Source organism: Hyla sarda, unplaced genomic scaffold (genome assembly GCF_029499605.1).
Source record: "Hyla sarda isolate aHylSar1 unplaced genomic scaffold, aHylSar1.hap1 scaffold_1164, whole genome shotgun sequence".
NCBI lineage: Eukaryota > Metazoa > Chordata > Amphibia > Anura > Hylidae > Hyla > Hyla sarda.
In genome coordinates, this window is record NW_026607786.1 from 39,640 (window position 1) to 55,923 (window position 16,284).

At 43.2% G+C, this 16,284-nt stretch overlaps 10 pseudogenes; all 10 read right to left on the reverse strand.

Annotated features, from left to right (window-relative positions):
- Nucleotides 1–401: 401 nt before the first annotated feature.
- Nucleotides 402–665, reverse strand: LOC130302372 (U2 spliceosomal RNA; annotated as a pseudogene).
- A 1,446-nt stretch (nt 666–2,111) lies between these two features.
- LOC130302382 (U2 spliceosomal RNA) lies at nt 2,112–2,375 on the reverse strand (annotated as a pseudogene).
- A 1,468-nt stretch (nt 2,376–3,843) lies between these two features.
- On the reverse strand, nt 3,844–4,108 carry LOC130302367 (U2 spliceosomal RNA; annotated as a pseudogene).
- Nucleotides 4,109–5,582: 1,474 nt separating this feature from the next.
- Nucleotides 5,583–5,846, reverse strand: LOC130302410 (U2 spliceosomal RNA; annotated as a pseudogene).
- A 1,457-nt stretch (nt 5,847–7,303) lies between these two features.
- Nucleotides 7,304–7,567, reverse strand: LOC130302390 (U2 spliceosomal RNA; annotated as a pseudogene).
- Nucleotides 7,568–9,034: 1,467 nt separating this feature from the next.
- Nucleotides 9,035–9,298, reverse strand: LOC130302362 (U2 spliceosomal RNA; annotated as a pseudogene).
- A 1,471-nt stretch (nt 9,299–10,769) lies between these two features.
- On the reverse strand, nt 10,770–11,033 carry LOC130302394 (U2 spliceosomal RNA; annotated as a pseudogene).
- Nucleotides 11,034–12,498: 1,465 nt separating this feature from the next.
- On the reverse strand, nt 12,499–12,762 carry LOC130302430 (U2 spliceosomal RNA; annotated as a pseudogene).
- Nucleotides 12,763–14,226: 1,464 nt separating this feature from the next.
- LOC130302381 (U2 spliceosomal RNA) lies at nt 14,227–14,491 on the reverse strand (annotated as a pseudogene).
- A 1,456-nt stretch (nt 14,492–15,947) lies between these two features.
- On the reverse strand, nt 15,948–16,211 carry LOC130302364 (U2 spliceosomal RNA; annotated as a pseudogene).
- Between the last annotated feature and the right edge of the window lie 73 nt (nt 16,212–16,284).

Here is a 16,284-nt window from a genome sequence, read left to right on the forward strand (position 1 = left end):
ACAAATGCCTCATGGCGGATTTCCCATCCATCAATGGATGGTAAATTTTGTTTTTATCATTCACTGACCACAGAAACCAATGCATGGTCAAGCAACAGCAATGACACACCCTTGTGTATAGGCATGAGACCCTCATGTCATTTAACAGGATTCAGCACCACCCACAAGACAGCTACCTGTCATGTCATGTCAAACCTGCACAGGTGTGCTAGATTATTATTATTTAGTTTTATTTTATTTTTTTACACCAATCAGTGTGCAAACATGGTCATTAAAACGCTAAATGAATAGACGTTCATAAACCAGTCAGTGCAACTCATCATTTTGGTCTCCAATTCTCAAACTCAAATTCTCACCCACGGAGGATTAAATGAGAATCTTTCTTGTTTAACACTGGAATGGGGTGGTGCACTGTTTACTACCTGAAGATACTGCCACATCGGGTCAATGCATAGGGCGACAGAAGCAAGCTTCCAAATCAGCTCCCTTTCTCAAAAATCCATTTAATTTATGGTCCCCAGATAGGGAACGTATGTATCAGTATGTGCTCACAAGTCACCCAAGTGCAAGTATTCACACAAAAAAAAACGTGCCTCAGGATGCGATCTGTCGCAAGATCCTTTCTTTTTTTACACTTGATCTAAGCCAAAAGGCCTAGAGGGGATAACCGGGAAAGGGGTGGACCCAACCATGTCCCCTTCATGAGCACTCACATTACTCATAGGAATGGAAGGAAGGCTGGCAGCCAACCAGACTCCCATACACTCTCTGGGTGGGTGGCAGTCAGCCACCCATACATACATACATACAGCACAGGCTAAACCCACATCATCACTTAAAAAAAGGACAGGCGACCATTGCACTCTGATGGAGCATTTAGCAATGCAATCCATAGCCTGGCTTTTGCCTGAACCCCCATCACTCCTCCTCTTGCATATAAGACAATATTTCAGATCTGCATATGAAAACAACACGCCTACCTTTGTTGCACATAGCTGCCTGCCTGTCTCTAGTTACCCCACTGGCTGTAGCTGCGTTCCTTCCGACATGGAATAACACCAACTGTAACGATAAACTGAAAATTAACAGTATAAACCTGCATCATTTTGGACTCTGGTATTTGCTGAATCCGGGTGACCTGACAATCGATGGTGGTGCCGCTGGTGATTCTGGCCTTCTTGGAATCTGTTGGGCCTATGTGTTAGCTCACACATCACTTGGGTATCCATGGTAACTACCACAACATGGTCATCTGCAGTTTACATCTAGCCCGTGGCATTGAATGGCATTTTAAAAGTGCTAAGGGTCCTGGTGCAATAATCCTCCCATGAGGATCAGCCTCAACGGCTTTGTAGATTGCACTCATGTCAGCAACTCCATATACATTTTTTTTTCTTCATGCTTCTTTCTTCATCCTTTTTTCTTTCTGTCATTCAGACTTTCATTCATTCGATCTCTCTCACTCACTTGCTTTAACTCATTTGTTCTCACTCACTCACTCATTCACTCTCACTCACTCTCACTCTCTCACTCACTCGCTCACTAAGTCAGTCTCTCTCTCTCTCTCTCTCTTTTTCTTTTTATATATATTTTTTTCCGTCTTCTTCTTCTTCTTCTTCAGACCCTGTCATAGCACTAATGCCTTTCCAATACCACCAGCAGATGGAGACACTCCATTGCAACATTGGTTGTGAGCAGCAGTTTCTAAAAACAAATGCCTCATGGCGGATTTCCCATCCATCAATGGATGGTAAATTTTGTTTTTATCATTCACTGACCACAGAAACCAATGCATGGTCAAGCAACAGCAATGACACACCCTTGTGTATAGGCATGAGACCCTCATGTCATTTAACAGGATTCAGCACCACCCACAAGACAGCTACCTGTCATGTCATGTCAAACCTGCACAGGTGTGCTAGATTATTATTATTTAGTTTTATTTTATTTTTTTACACCAATCAGTGTGCAAACATGGTCATTAAAACGCTAAATGAATAGACGTTCATAAACCAGTCAGTGCAACTCATCATTTTGGTCTCCAATTCTCAAACTCAAATTCTCACCCACGGAGGATTAAATGAGAATCTTTCTTGTTTAACACTGGAATGGGGTGGTGCACTGTTCACTACCCGAAGATACTGCCACATCGGGTCAATGCATAGGGCGACAGAAGCAAGCTTCCAAATCAGCTCCCTTTCTCAAAAATCCATTTAATTTATGGTCCCCAGATAGGGAACGTATGTATCAGTATGTGCTCACAAGTCACCCAAGTGCAAGTATTCACACAAAAAAAAACGTGCCTCAGGATGCGATATGTCGCAAGATCCTTTCTTTTTTTACACTTGATCTAAGCCAAAAGGCCTAGAGGGGATAACCGGGAAAGGGGTGGACCCAACCATGTCCCCTTCATGAGCACTCACATTACTCATAGGAATGGAAGGAAGGCTGGCAGCCAACAAGACTCCCATACACTCTCTGGGTGGGTGGCAGTCAGCCACCCATACATACATACATACAGCACAGGCTAAACCCACATCATCACTTAAAAAAAGGACAGGCGACCATTGCACTCTGATGGAGCATTTAGCAATGCAATCCATAGCCTGGCTTTTGCCTGAACCCCCATCACTCCTCCTCTTGCATATAAGACAATATTTCAGATCTGCATATGAAAACAACACGCCTACCTTTGTTGCACATAGCTGCCTGCCTGTCTCTAGTTACCCCACTGGCTGTAGCTGCGTCCCTTCCGACATGGAATAACACCAACTGTAACGATAAACTGAAAATTAACAGTATAAACCTGCATCATTTTGGACTCTGGTATTTGCTGAATCCGGGTGACCTGACAATCGATGGTGGTGCCGCTGGTGATTCTGGCCTTCTTGGAATCTGTTGGGCCTATGTGTTAGCTGACACATCACTTGGGTATCCATGGTAACTACCACAACATGGTCATCTGCAGTTTACATCTAGCCCGTGGCATTGAATGGCATTTTAAAAGTGCTAAGGGTCCTGGTGCAATAATCCTCCCATGAGGATCAGCCTCAACGGCTTTGTAGATTGCACTCATGTCAGCAACTCCATATACATTTTTTTTTCTTCATGCTTCTTTCTTCATCCTTTTTTCTTTCTGTCATTCAGACTTTCATTCATTCGATCTCTCTCACTCACTTGCTTTAACTCATTTGTTCTCACTCACTCACTCACTCACTCAATCACTCACTCACTCATTCACTCTCACTCACTCTCACTCTCTCACTCACTCGCTCACTAAGTCAGTCTCTCTCTCTCTCTCTCTTTTTCTTTTTATATATATTTTTTTCCGTCTTCTTCTTCTTCTTCTTCAGACCCTGTCATAGCACTAATGCCTTTCCAATACCACCAGCAGATGGAGACACTCCATTGCAACATTGGTTGTGAGCAGCAGTTTCTAAAAACAAATGCCTCATGGCGGATTTCCCATCCATCAATGGATGGTAAATTTTGTTTTTATCATTCACTGACCACAGAAACCAATGCATGGTCAAGCAACAGCAATGACACACCCTTGTGTATAGGCATGAGACCCTCATGTCATTTAACAGGATTCAGCACCACCCACAAGACAGCTACCTGTCATGTCATGTCAAACCTGCACAGGTGTGCTAGATTATTATTATTTAGTTTTATTTTATTTTTTTACACCAATCAGTGTGCAAACATGGTCATTAAAACGCTAAATGAATAGACGTTCATAAACCAGTCAGTGCAACTCATCATTTTGGTCTCCAATTCTCAAACTCAAATTCTCACCCACGGATGATTAAATGAGAATCTTTCTTGTTTAACACTGGAATGGGGTGGTGCACTGTTCACTACCCGAAGATACTGCCACATCGGGTCAATGCATAGGGCGACAGAAGCAAGCTTAAAAATCAGCTCCCTTTCTCAAAAATCCATTTAATTTATGGTCCCCAGATAGGGAACGTATGTATCAGTATGTGCTCACAAGTCACCCAAGTGCAAGTATTCACACAAAAAAAAAACGTGCCTCAGGATGCGATCTGTCGCAAGATCCTTTCTTTTTTTACACTTGATCTAAGCCAAAAGGCCTAGAGGGGATAACCGGGAAAGGGGTGGACCCAACCATGTCCCCTTCATGAGCACTCACATTACTCATAGGAATGGAAGGAAGGCTGGCAGCCAACCAGCCTCCCATACACTTTCTGGGTGGGTGGCAGTCAGCCACCCATACATACATACAGCACAGGCTAAACCCACATCATCACTTAAAAAAAGGACAGGCGACCATTGCACTCTGATGGAGCATTTAGCAATGCAATCCATAGCCTGGCTTTTGCCTGAACCCCCATCACTCCTCCTCTTGCATATAAGACAATATTTCAGATCTGCATATGAAAACAACACGCCTACCTTTGTTGCACATAGCTGCCTGCCTGTCTCTAGTTACCCCACTGGCTGTAGCTGCGTCCCTTCCGACATGGAATAACACCAACTGTAACGATAAACTGAAAATTAACAGTATAAACCTGCATCATTTTGGACTCTGGTATTTGCTGAATCCGGGTGACCTGACAATCGATGGTGGTGCCGCTGGTGATTCTGGCCTTCTTGGAATCTGTTGGGCCTATGTGTTAGCTCACACATCACTTGGGTATCCATGGTAACTACCACAACATGGTCATCTGCAGTTTACATCTAGCCCGTGGCATTGAATGGCATTTTAAAAGTGCTAAGGGTCCTGGTGCAATAATCCTCCCATGAGGATCAGCCTCAACGGCTTTGTAGATTGCACTCATGTCAGCAACTCCATATACATTTTTTTTTTCTTCATGCTTCTTTCTTCATCCTTTTTTCTTTCTGTCATTCAGACTTTCATTCATTCGATCTCTCTCACTCACTTGCTTTAACTCATTTGTTCTCACTCACTCACTCACTCACTCAATCACTCACTCACTCATTCACTCTCACTCACTCTCACTCTCTCACTCACTCGCTCACTAAGTCAGTCTCTCTCTCTCTCTCTCTTTTTCTTTTTATATATATTTTTTTCCGTCTTCTTCTTCTTCTTCTTCTTCTTCTTCAGACCCTGTCATAGCACTAATGCCTTTCCAATACCACCAGCAGATGGAGACACTCCATTGCAACATTGGTTGTGAGCAGCAGTTTCTAAAAACAAATGCCTCATGGCGGATTTCCCATCCATCAATGGATGGTAAATTTTGTTTTTATCATTCACTGACCACAGAAACCAATGCATGGTCAAGCAACAGCAATGACACACCCTTGTGTATAGGCATGAGACCCTCATGTCATTTAACAGGATTCAGCACCACCCACAAGACAGCTACCTGTCATGTCATGTCAAACCTGCACAGGTGTGCTAGATTATTATTATTTAGTTTTATTTTATTTTTTTACACCAATCAGTGTGCAAACATGGTCATTAAAACGCTAAATGAATAGACGTTCATAAACCAGTCAGTGCAACTCATCATTTTGGTCTCCAATTCTCAAACTCAAATTCTCACCCACGGAGGATTAAATGAGAATCTTTCTTGTTTAACACTGGAATGGGGTGGTGCACTGTTCACTACCCGAAGATACTGCCACATCGGGTCAATGCATAGGGCGACAGAAGCAAGCTTCCAAATCAGCTCCCTTTCTCAAAAATCCATTTAATTTATGGTCCCCAGATAGGGAACGTATGTATCAGTATGTGCTCACAAGTCACCCAAGTGCAAGTATTCACACAAAAAAAAACGTGCCTCAGGATGCGATCTGTTGCAAGATCCTTTCTTTTTTTACACTTGATCTAAGCCAAAAGGCCTAGAGGGGATAACCGGGAAAGGGGTGGACCCAACCATGTCCCCTTCATGAGCACTCACATTACTCATAGGAATGGAAGGAAGGCTGGCAGCCAACCAGCCTCCCATACACTTTCTGGGTGGGTGGCAGTCAGCCACCCATACATACATACAGCACAGGCTAAACCCACATCATCACTTAAAAAAAGGACAGGCGACCATTGCACTCTGATGGAGCATTTAGCAATGCAATCCATAGCCTGTCTTTTGCCTGAACCCCCATCACTCCTCCTCTTGCATATAAGACAATATTTCAGATCTGCATATGAAAACAACACGCCTACCTTTGTTGCACATAGCTGCCTGCCTGTCTCTAGTTACCCCACTGGCTGTAGCTGCGTCCCTTCCGACATGGAATAACACCAACTGTAACGATAAACTGAAAATTAACAGTATAAACCTACATCATTTTGGACTCTGGTATTTGCTGAATCCGGGTGACCTGACAATCGATGGTGGTGCCGCTGGTGATTCTGGCCTTCTTGGAATCTGTTGGGCCTATGTGTTAGCTCACACATCACTTGGGTATCCATGGTAACTACCACAACATGGTCATCTGCAGTTTACATCTAGCCCATGGCATTGAATGGCATTTTAAAAGTGCTAAGGGTCCTGGTGCAATAATCCTCCCATGAGGATCAGCCTCAACGGCTTTGTAGATTGCACTCATGTCAGCAACTCCATATACATTTTTTTTTCTTCATGCTTCTTTCTTCATCCTTTTTTCTTTCTGTCATTCAGACTTTCATTCATTCGATCTCTCTCACTCACTTGCTTTAACTCATTTGTTCTCACTCAATCACTCACTCACTCATTCACTCTCACTCACTCTCACTCTCTCACTCACTCGCTCACTAAGTCAGTCTCTCTCTCTCTCTATCTTTTTCTTTTTATATATATTTTTTTCCGTCTTCTTCTTCTTCTTCTTCTTCTTCTTCAGACCCTGTCATAGCACTAATGCCTTTCCAATACCACCAGCAGATGGAGACACTCCATTGCAACATTGGTTGTGAGCAGCAGTTTCTAAAAACAAATGCCTCATGGCGGATTTCCCATCCATCAATGGATGGTAAATTTTGTTTTTATCATTCACTGACCACAGAAACCAATGCATGGTCAAGCAACAGCAATGACACACCCTTGTGTATAGGCATGAGACCCTCATGTCATTTAACAGGATTCAGCACCACCCACAAGACAGCTACCTGTCATGTCATGTCAAACCTGCACAGGTGTGCTAGATTATTATTATTTAGTTTTATTTTATTTTTTTACACCAATCAGTGTGCAAACATGGTCATTAAAACGCTAAATGAATAGACGTTCATAAACCAGTCAGTGCAACTCATCATTTTGGTCTCCAATTCTCAAACTCAAATTCTCACCCACGGAGGATTAAATGAGAATCTTTCTTGTTTAACACTGGAATGGGGTGGTGCACTGTTCACTACCCGAAGATACTGCCACATCGGGTCAATGCATAGGGCGACAGAAGCAAGCTTCCAAATCAGCTCCCTTTCTCAAAAATCCATTTAATTTATGGTCCCCAGATAGGGAACATATGTATCAGTATGTGCTCACAAGTCACCCAAGTGCAAGTATTCACACAAAAAAAAACGTGCCTCAGGATGCGATCTGTCGCAAGATCCTTTCTTTTTTTACACTTGATCTAAGCCAAAAGGCCTAGAGGGGATAACCGGGAAAGGGGTGGACCCAACCATGTCCCCTTCATGAGCACTCACATTACTCATAGGAATGGAAGGAAGGCTGGCAGCCAACCAGCCTCCCATACACTTTCTGGGTGGGTGGCAGTCAGCCACCCATACATACATACAGCACAGGCTAAACCCACATCATCACTTAAAAAAAGGACAGGCGACCATTTCACTCTGATGGAGCATTTAGCAATGCAATCCATAGCCTGGCTTTTGCCTGAACCCCCATCACTCCTCCTCTTGCATATAAGACAATATTTCAGATCTGCATATGAAAACAACACGCCTACCTTTGTTGCACATAGCTGCCTGCCTGTCTCTAGTTACCCCACTGGCTGTAGCTGCGTCCCTTCCGACATGGAATAACACCAACTGTAACGATAAACTGAAAATTAACAGTATAAACCTGCATCATTTTGGACTCTGGTATTTGCTGAATCCGGGTGACCTGACAATCGATGGTGGTGCCGCTGGTGATTCTGGCCTTCTTGGAATCTGTTGGGCCTATGTGTTAGCTCACACATCACTTGGGTATCCATGGTAACTACCACAACATGGTCATCTGCAGTTTACATCTAGCCCGTGGCATTGAATGGCATTTTAAAAGTGCTAAGGGTCCTGGTGCAATAATCCTCCCATGAGGATCAGCCTCAACGGCTTTGTAGATTGCACTCATGTCAGCAACTCCATATACATTTTTTTTTCTTCATGCTTCTTTCTTCATCCTTTTTTCTTTCTGTCATTCAGACTTTCATTCATTCGATCTCTCTCACTCACTTGCTTTAACTCATTTGTTCTCACTCACTCACTCACTCACTCAATCACTCACTCACTCATTCACTCTCACTCACTCTCACTCTCTCACTCACTCGCTCACTAAGTCAGTCTCTCTCTCTCTCTCTCTTTTTCTTTTTATATATATTTTTTTCCGTCTTCTTCTTCTGCTTCTTCTTCAGACCCTGTCATAGCACTAATGCCTTTCCAATACCACCAGCAGATGGAGACACTCCATTGCAACATTGGTTGTGAGCAGCAGTTTCTAAAAACAAATGCCTCATGGCGGATTTCCCATCCATCAATGGATGGTAAATTTTGTTTTTATCATTCACTGACCACAGAAACCAATGCATGGTCAAGCAACAGCAATGACACACCCTTGTGTATAGGCATGAGACCCTCATGTCATTTAACAGGATTCAGCACCACCCACAAGACAGCTACCTGTCATGTCATGTCAAACCTGCACAGGTGTGCTAGATTATTATTATTTAGTTTTATTTTATTTTTTTACACCAATCAGTGTGCAAACATGGTCATTAAAACGCTAAATGAATAGACGTTCATAAACCAGTCAGTGCAACTCATCATTTTGGTCTCCAATTCTCAAACTCAAATTCTCACCCACGGAGGATTAAATGAGAATCTTTCTTGTTTAACACTGGAATGGGGTGGTGCACTGTTCACTACCCGAAGATACTGCCACATCGGGTCAATGCATAGGGTGACAGAAGCAAGCTTCCAAATCAGCTCCCTTTCTCAAAAATCCATTTAATTTATGGTCCCCAGATAGGGAACGTATGTATCAGTATGTGCTCACAAGTCACCCAAGTGCAAGTATTCACACAAAAAAAAACGTGCCTCAGGATGCGATCTGTCGCAAGATCCTTTCTTTTATTACACTTGATCTAAGCCAAAAGGCCTAGAGGGGATAACCGGGAAAGGGGTGGACCCAACCATGTCCCCTTCATGAGCACTCACATTACTCATAGGAATGGAAGGAAGGCTGGCAGCCAACCAGCCTCCCATACACTTTCTGGGTGGGTGGCAGTCAGCCACCCATACATACATACAGCACAGGCTAAACCCACATCATCACTTAAAAAAAGGACAGGCGACCATTGCACTCTGATGGAGCATTTAGCAATGCAATCCATAGCCTGGCTTTTGCCTGAACCCCCATCACTCCTCCTCTTGCATATAAGACAATATTTCAGATCTGCATATGAAAACAACACGCCTACCTTTGTTGCACATAGCTGCCTGCCTGTCTCTAGTTACCCCACTGGCTGTAGCTGCGTCCCTTCCGACATGGAATAACACCAACTGTAACGATAAACTGAAAATTAACAGTATAAACCTGCATCATTTTGGACTCTGGTATTTGCTGAATCCGGGTGATCTGACAATCGATGGTGGTGCCGCTGGTGATTCTGGCCTTCTTGGAATCTGTTGGGCCTATGTGTTAGCTCACACATCACTTGGGTATCCATGGTAACTACCACAACATGGTCATCTGCAGTTTACATCTAGCCCGTGGCATTGAATGGCATTTTAAAAGTGCTAAGGGTCCTGGTGCAATAATCCTCCCATGAGGATCAGCCTCAACAGCTTTGTAGATTGCACTCATGTCAGCAACTCCATATACATTTTTTTTTCTTCATGCTTCTTTCTTCATCCTTTTTTCTTTCTGTCATTCAGACTTTCATTCATTCGATCTCTCTCACTCACTTGCTTTAACTCATTTGTTCTCACTCACTCACTCAATCACTCAATCACTCACTCACTCACTCATTCACTCTCACTCACTCTCACTCTCTCACTCACTCGCTCACTAAGTCAGTCTCTCTCTCTCTCTCTCTTTTTCTTTTTATATATATTTTTTTCCGTCTTCTTCTTCTGCTTCTTCTTCAGACCCTGTCATAGCACTAATGCCTTTCCAATACCACCAGCAGATGGAGACACTCCATTGCAACATTGGTTGTGAGCAGCAGTTTCTAAAAACAAATGCCTCATGGCGGATTTCCCATCCATCAATGGATGGTAAATTTTGTTTTTATCATTCACTGACCACAGAAACCAATGCATGGTCAAGCAACAGCAATGACACACCCTTGTGTATAGGCATGAGACCCTCATGTCATTTAACAGGATTCAGCACCACCCACAAGACAGCTACCTGTCATGTCATGTCAAACCTGCACAGGTGTGCTAGATTATTATTATTTAGTTTTATTTTATTTTTTTACTTCAATCAGTGTGCAAACATGGTCATTAAAACGCTAAATGAATAGACGTTCATAAACCAGTCAGTGCAACTCATCATTTTGGTCTCCAATTCTCAAACTCAAATTCTCACCCACGGAGGATTAAATGAGAATCTTTCTTGTTTAACACTGGAATGGGGTGGTGCACTGTTCACTACCCGAAGATACTGCCACATCGGGTCAATGCATAGGGCGACAGAAGCAAGCTTCCAAATCAGCTCCCTTTCTCAAAAATCCATTTAATTTATGGTCCCCAGATAGGGAACGTATGTATCAGTATGTGCTCACAAGTCACCCAAGTGCAAGTATTCACACAAAAAAAAACGTGCCTCAGGATGCGATCTGTCGCAAGATCCTTTCTTTTTTTACACTTGATCTAAGCCAAAAGGCCTAGAGGGGATAACCGGGAAAGGGGTGGACCCAACCATGTCCCCTTCATGAGCACTCACATTACTCATAGGAATGGAAGGAAGGCTGGCAGCCAACCAGCCTCCCATACACTTTCTGGGTGGGTGGCAGTCAGCCACCCATACATACATACAGCACAGGCTAAACCCACATCATCACTTAAAAAAAGGACAGGCGACCATTGCACTCTGATGGAGCATTTAGCAATGCAATCCATAGCCTGGCTTTTGCCTGAACCCCCATCACTCCTCCTCTTGCATATAAGACAATATTTCAGATCTGCATATGAAAACAACAAGCCTACCTTTGTTGCACATAGCTGCCTGCCTGTCTCTAGTTACCCCACTGGCTGTAGCTGCGTCCCTTCCGACATGGAATAACACCAACTGTAACGATAAACTGAAAATTAACAGTATAAACCTGCATCATTTTGGACTCTGGTATTTGCTGAATCCGGGTGACCTGACAATCGATGGTGGTGCCGCTGGTGATTCTGGCCTTCTTGGAATCTGTTGGGCCTATGTGTTAGCTCACACATCACTTGGGTATCCATGGTAACTACCACAACATGGTCATCTGCAGTTTACATCTAGCCCGTGGCATTGAATGGCATTTTAAAAGTGCTAAGGGTCCTGGTGCAATAATCCTCCCATGAGGATCAGCCTCAACGGCTTTGTAGATTGCACTCATGTCAGCAACTCCATATACATTTTTTTTTCTTCATGCTTCTTTCTTCATCCTTTTTTCTTTCTGTCATTCAGACTTTCATTCATTCGATCTCTCTCACTCACTTGCTTTAACTCATTTGTTCTCACTCACTCACTCACTCACTCAATCACTCACTCACTCATTCACTCTCACTCACTCTCACTCTCTCACTCACTCGCTCACTAAGTCAGTCTCTCTCTCTCTCTCTCTTTTTCTTTTTATATATATATTTTTTCCGTCTTCTTCTTCTTCTTCTTCAGACCCTGTCATAGCACTAATGCCTTTCCAATACCACCAGCAGATGGAGACACTCCATTGCAACATTGGTTGTGAGCAGCAGTTTCTAAAAACAAATGCCTCATGGCGGATTTCCCATCCATCAATGGATGGTAAATTTTGTTTTTATCATTCACTGACCACAGAAACCAATGCATGGTCAAGCAACAGCAATGACACACCCTTGTGTATAGGCATGAGACCCTCATGTCATTTAACAGGATTCAGCACCACCCACAAGACAGCTACCTGTCATGTCATGTCAAACCTGCACAGGTGTGCTAGATTATTATTATTTAGTTTTATTTTATTTTTTTACACCAATCAGTGTGCAAACATGGTCATTAAAACGCTAAATGAATAGACGTTCATAAACCAGTCAGTGCAACTCATCATTTTGGTCTCCAATTCTCAAACTCAAATTCTCACCCACGGAGGATTAAATGAGAATCTTTCTTGTTTAACACTGGAATGGGGTGGTGCACTGTTCACTACCCGAAGATACTGCCACATCAGGTCAATGCATAGGGCGACAGAAGCAAGCTTCCAAATCAGCTCCCTTTCTCAAAAATCCATTTAATTTATGGTCCCCAGATAGGGAACGTATGTATCAGTATGTGCTCACAAGTCACCCAAGTGCAAGTATTCACACAAAAAAAAACGTGCCTCAGGATGCGATCTGTCGCAAGATCCTTTCTTTTTTTACACTTGATCTAAGCCAAAAGGCCTAGAGGGGATAACCGGGAAAGGGGTGGACCCAACCATGTCCCCTTCATGAGCACTCACATTACTCATAGGAATGGAAGGAAGGCTGGCAGCCAACCAGCCTCCCATACACTTTCTGGGTGGGTGGCAGTCAGCCACCCATACATACATACAGCACAGGCTAAACCCACATCATCACTTAAAAAAAGGACAGGCGACCATTGCACTCTGATGGAGCATTTAGCAATGCAATCCATAGCCTGGCTTTTGCCTGAACCCCCATCACTCCTCCTCTTGCATATAAGACAATATTTCAGATCTGCATATGAAAACAACAAGCCTACCTTTGTTGCACATAGCTGCCTGCCTGTCTCTAGTTACCCCACTGGCTGTAGCTGCGTCCCTTCCGACATGGAATAACACCAACTGTAACGATAAACTGAAAATTAACAGTATAAACCTGCATCATTTTGGACTCTGGTATTTGCTGAATCCGGGTGACCTGACAATCGATGGTGGTGCCGCTGGTGATTCTGGCCTTCTTGGAATCTGTTGGGCCTATGTGTTAGCTCACACATCACTTGGGTATCCATGGTAACTACCACAACATGGTCATCTGCAGTTTACATCTAGCCCGTGGCATTGAATGGCATTTTAAAAGTGCTAAGGGTCCTGGTGCAATAATCCTCCCATGAGGATCAGCCTCAACGGCTTTGTAGATTGCACTCATGTCAGCAACTCCATATACATTTTTTTTTCTTCATGCTTCTTTCTTCATCCTTTTTTCTTTCTGTCATTCAGACTTTCATTCATTCGATCTCTCTCACTCACTTGCTTTAACTCATTTGTTCTCACTCACTCACTCACTCACTCAATCACTCACTCACTCATTCACTCTCACTCACTCTCACTCTCTCACTCACTCGCTCACTAAGTCAGTCTCTCTCTCTCTCTCTCTTTTTCTTTTTATATATATATTTTTTCCGTCTTCTTCTTCTTCTTCTTCAGACCCTGTCATAGCACTAATGCCTTTCCAATACCACCAGCAGATGGAGACACTCCATTGCAACATTGGTTGTGAGCAGCAGTTTCTAAAAACAAATGCCTCATGGCGGATTTCCCATCCATCAATGGATGGTAAATTTTGTTTTTATCATTCACTGACCACAGAAACCAATGCATGGTCAAGCAACAGCAATGACACACCCTTGTGTATAGGCATGAGACCCTCACGTCATTTAACAGGATTCAGCACCACCCACAAGACAGCTACCTGTCATGTCATGTCAAACCTGCACAGGTGTGCTAGATTATTATTATTTAGTTTTATTTTATTTTTTACACCAATCAGTGTGCAAACATGGTCATTAAAACGCTAAATGAATAGACGTTCATAAACCAGTCAGTGCAACTCATCATTTTGGTCTCCAATTCTCAAACTCAAATTCTCACCCACGGAGGATTAAATGAGAATCTTTCTTGTTTAACACTGGAATGGGGTGGTGCACTGTTCACTACCCGAAGATACTGCCACATCAGGTCAATGCATAGGGCGACAGAAGCAAGCTTCCAAATCAGCTCCCTTTCTCAAAAATCCATTTAATTTATGGTCCCCAGATAGGGAACGTATGTATCAGTATGTGCTCACAAGTCACCCAAGTGCAAGTATTCACACAAAAAAAAACGTGCCTCAGGATGCGATCTGTCGCAAGATCCTTTCTTTTTTTTACACTTGATCTAAGCCAAAAGGACTAGAGGGGATAACCGGGAAAGGGGTGGACCCAACCATGTCCCCTTCATGAGCACTCACATTACTCATAGGAATGGAAGGAAGGCTGGCAGCCAACCAGCCTCCCATACACTTTCTGGGTGGGTGGCAGTCAGCCACCCATACATACATACAGCACAGGCTAAACCCACATCATCACTTAAAAAAAGGACAGGCGACCATTGCACTCTGATGGAGCATTTAGCAATGCAATCCATAGCCTGGCTTTTGCCTGAACCCCCATCACTCCTCCTCTTGCATATAAGACAATATTTCAGATCTGCATATGAAAACAACACGCCTACCTTTGTTGCACATAGCTGCCTGTCTGTCTCTAGTTACCCCACTGGCTGTAGCTGCGTCCCTTCCGACATGGAATAACACCAACTGTAACGATAAACTGAAAATTAACAGTATAAACCTGCATCATTTTGGACTCTGGTATTTGCTGAATCCGGGTGACCTGACAATCGATGGTGGTGCCGCTGGTGATTCTGGCCTTCTTGGAATCTGTTGGGCCTATGTGTTAGCTCACACATCACTTGGGTATCCATGGTAACTACCACAACATGGTCATCTGCAGTTTACATCTAGCCCGTGGCATTGAATGGCATTTTAAAAGTGCTAAGGGTCCTGGTGCAATAATCCTCCCATGAGGATCAGCCTCAACGGCTTTGTAGATTGCACTCATGTCAGCAACTCCATATACATTTTTTTTTTCTTCATGCTTCTTTCTTCATCCTTTTTTCTTTCTGTCATTCAGACTTTCATTCATTCGATCTCTCTCACTCACTTGCTTTAACTCATTTGTTCTCACTCAATCACTCACTCACTCATTCACTCTCACTCACTCTCACTCTCTCACTCACTCGCTCACTAAGTCAGTCTCTCTCTCTCTCTCTCTTTTTCTTTTTATATATATTTTTTTTCCGTCTTCTTCTTCTTCTTCTTCTTCTTCAGACCCTGTCATAGCACTAATGCCTTTCCCTTACCACCAGCAGATGGAGACACTCCATTGCAACATTGGTTGTGAGCAGCAGTTTCTAAAAACAAATGCCTCATGGCGGATTTCCCATCCATCAATGGATGGTAAATTTTGTTTTTATCATTCACTGACCACAGAAACCAATGCATGGTCAAGCAACAGCAATGACACACCCTTGTGTATAGGCATGAGACCCTCATGTCATTTAACAGGATTCAGCACCACCCACAAGACAGCTACCTGTCATGTCATGTCAAACCTGCACAGGTGTGCTAGATTATTATTATTTAGTTTTATTTTATTTTTTTACACCAATCAGTGTGCAAACATGGTCATTAAAACGCTAAATGAATAGACGTTCATAAACCAGTCAGTGCAACTCATCATTTTGGTCTCCAATTCTCAAACTCAAATTCTCACCCACGGAGGATTAAATGAGAATCTTTCTTGTTTAACACTGGAATGGGGTGGTGCACTGTTCACTACCCGAAGATACTGCCACATCGGGTCAATGCATAGGGCGACAGAAGCAAGCTTCCAAATCAGCTCCCTTTCTCAAAAATCCATTTAATTTATGGTCCCCAGATAGGGTACGTATGTATCAGTATGTGCTCACAAGTCACCCAAGTGCAAGTATTCAGACAAAAAAAAACGTGCCTCAGGATGCGATCTGTCGCAAGATCCTTTCTTTTTTTACACTTGATCTAAGCCAAAAGGCCTAGAGGTGATAACCGGGAAAGGGGTGGACCCAACCATGTCCCCTTCATGAGCACTCACATTACTCATAGGAATGGAAGGAAGG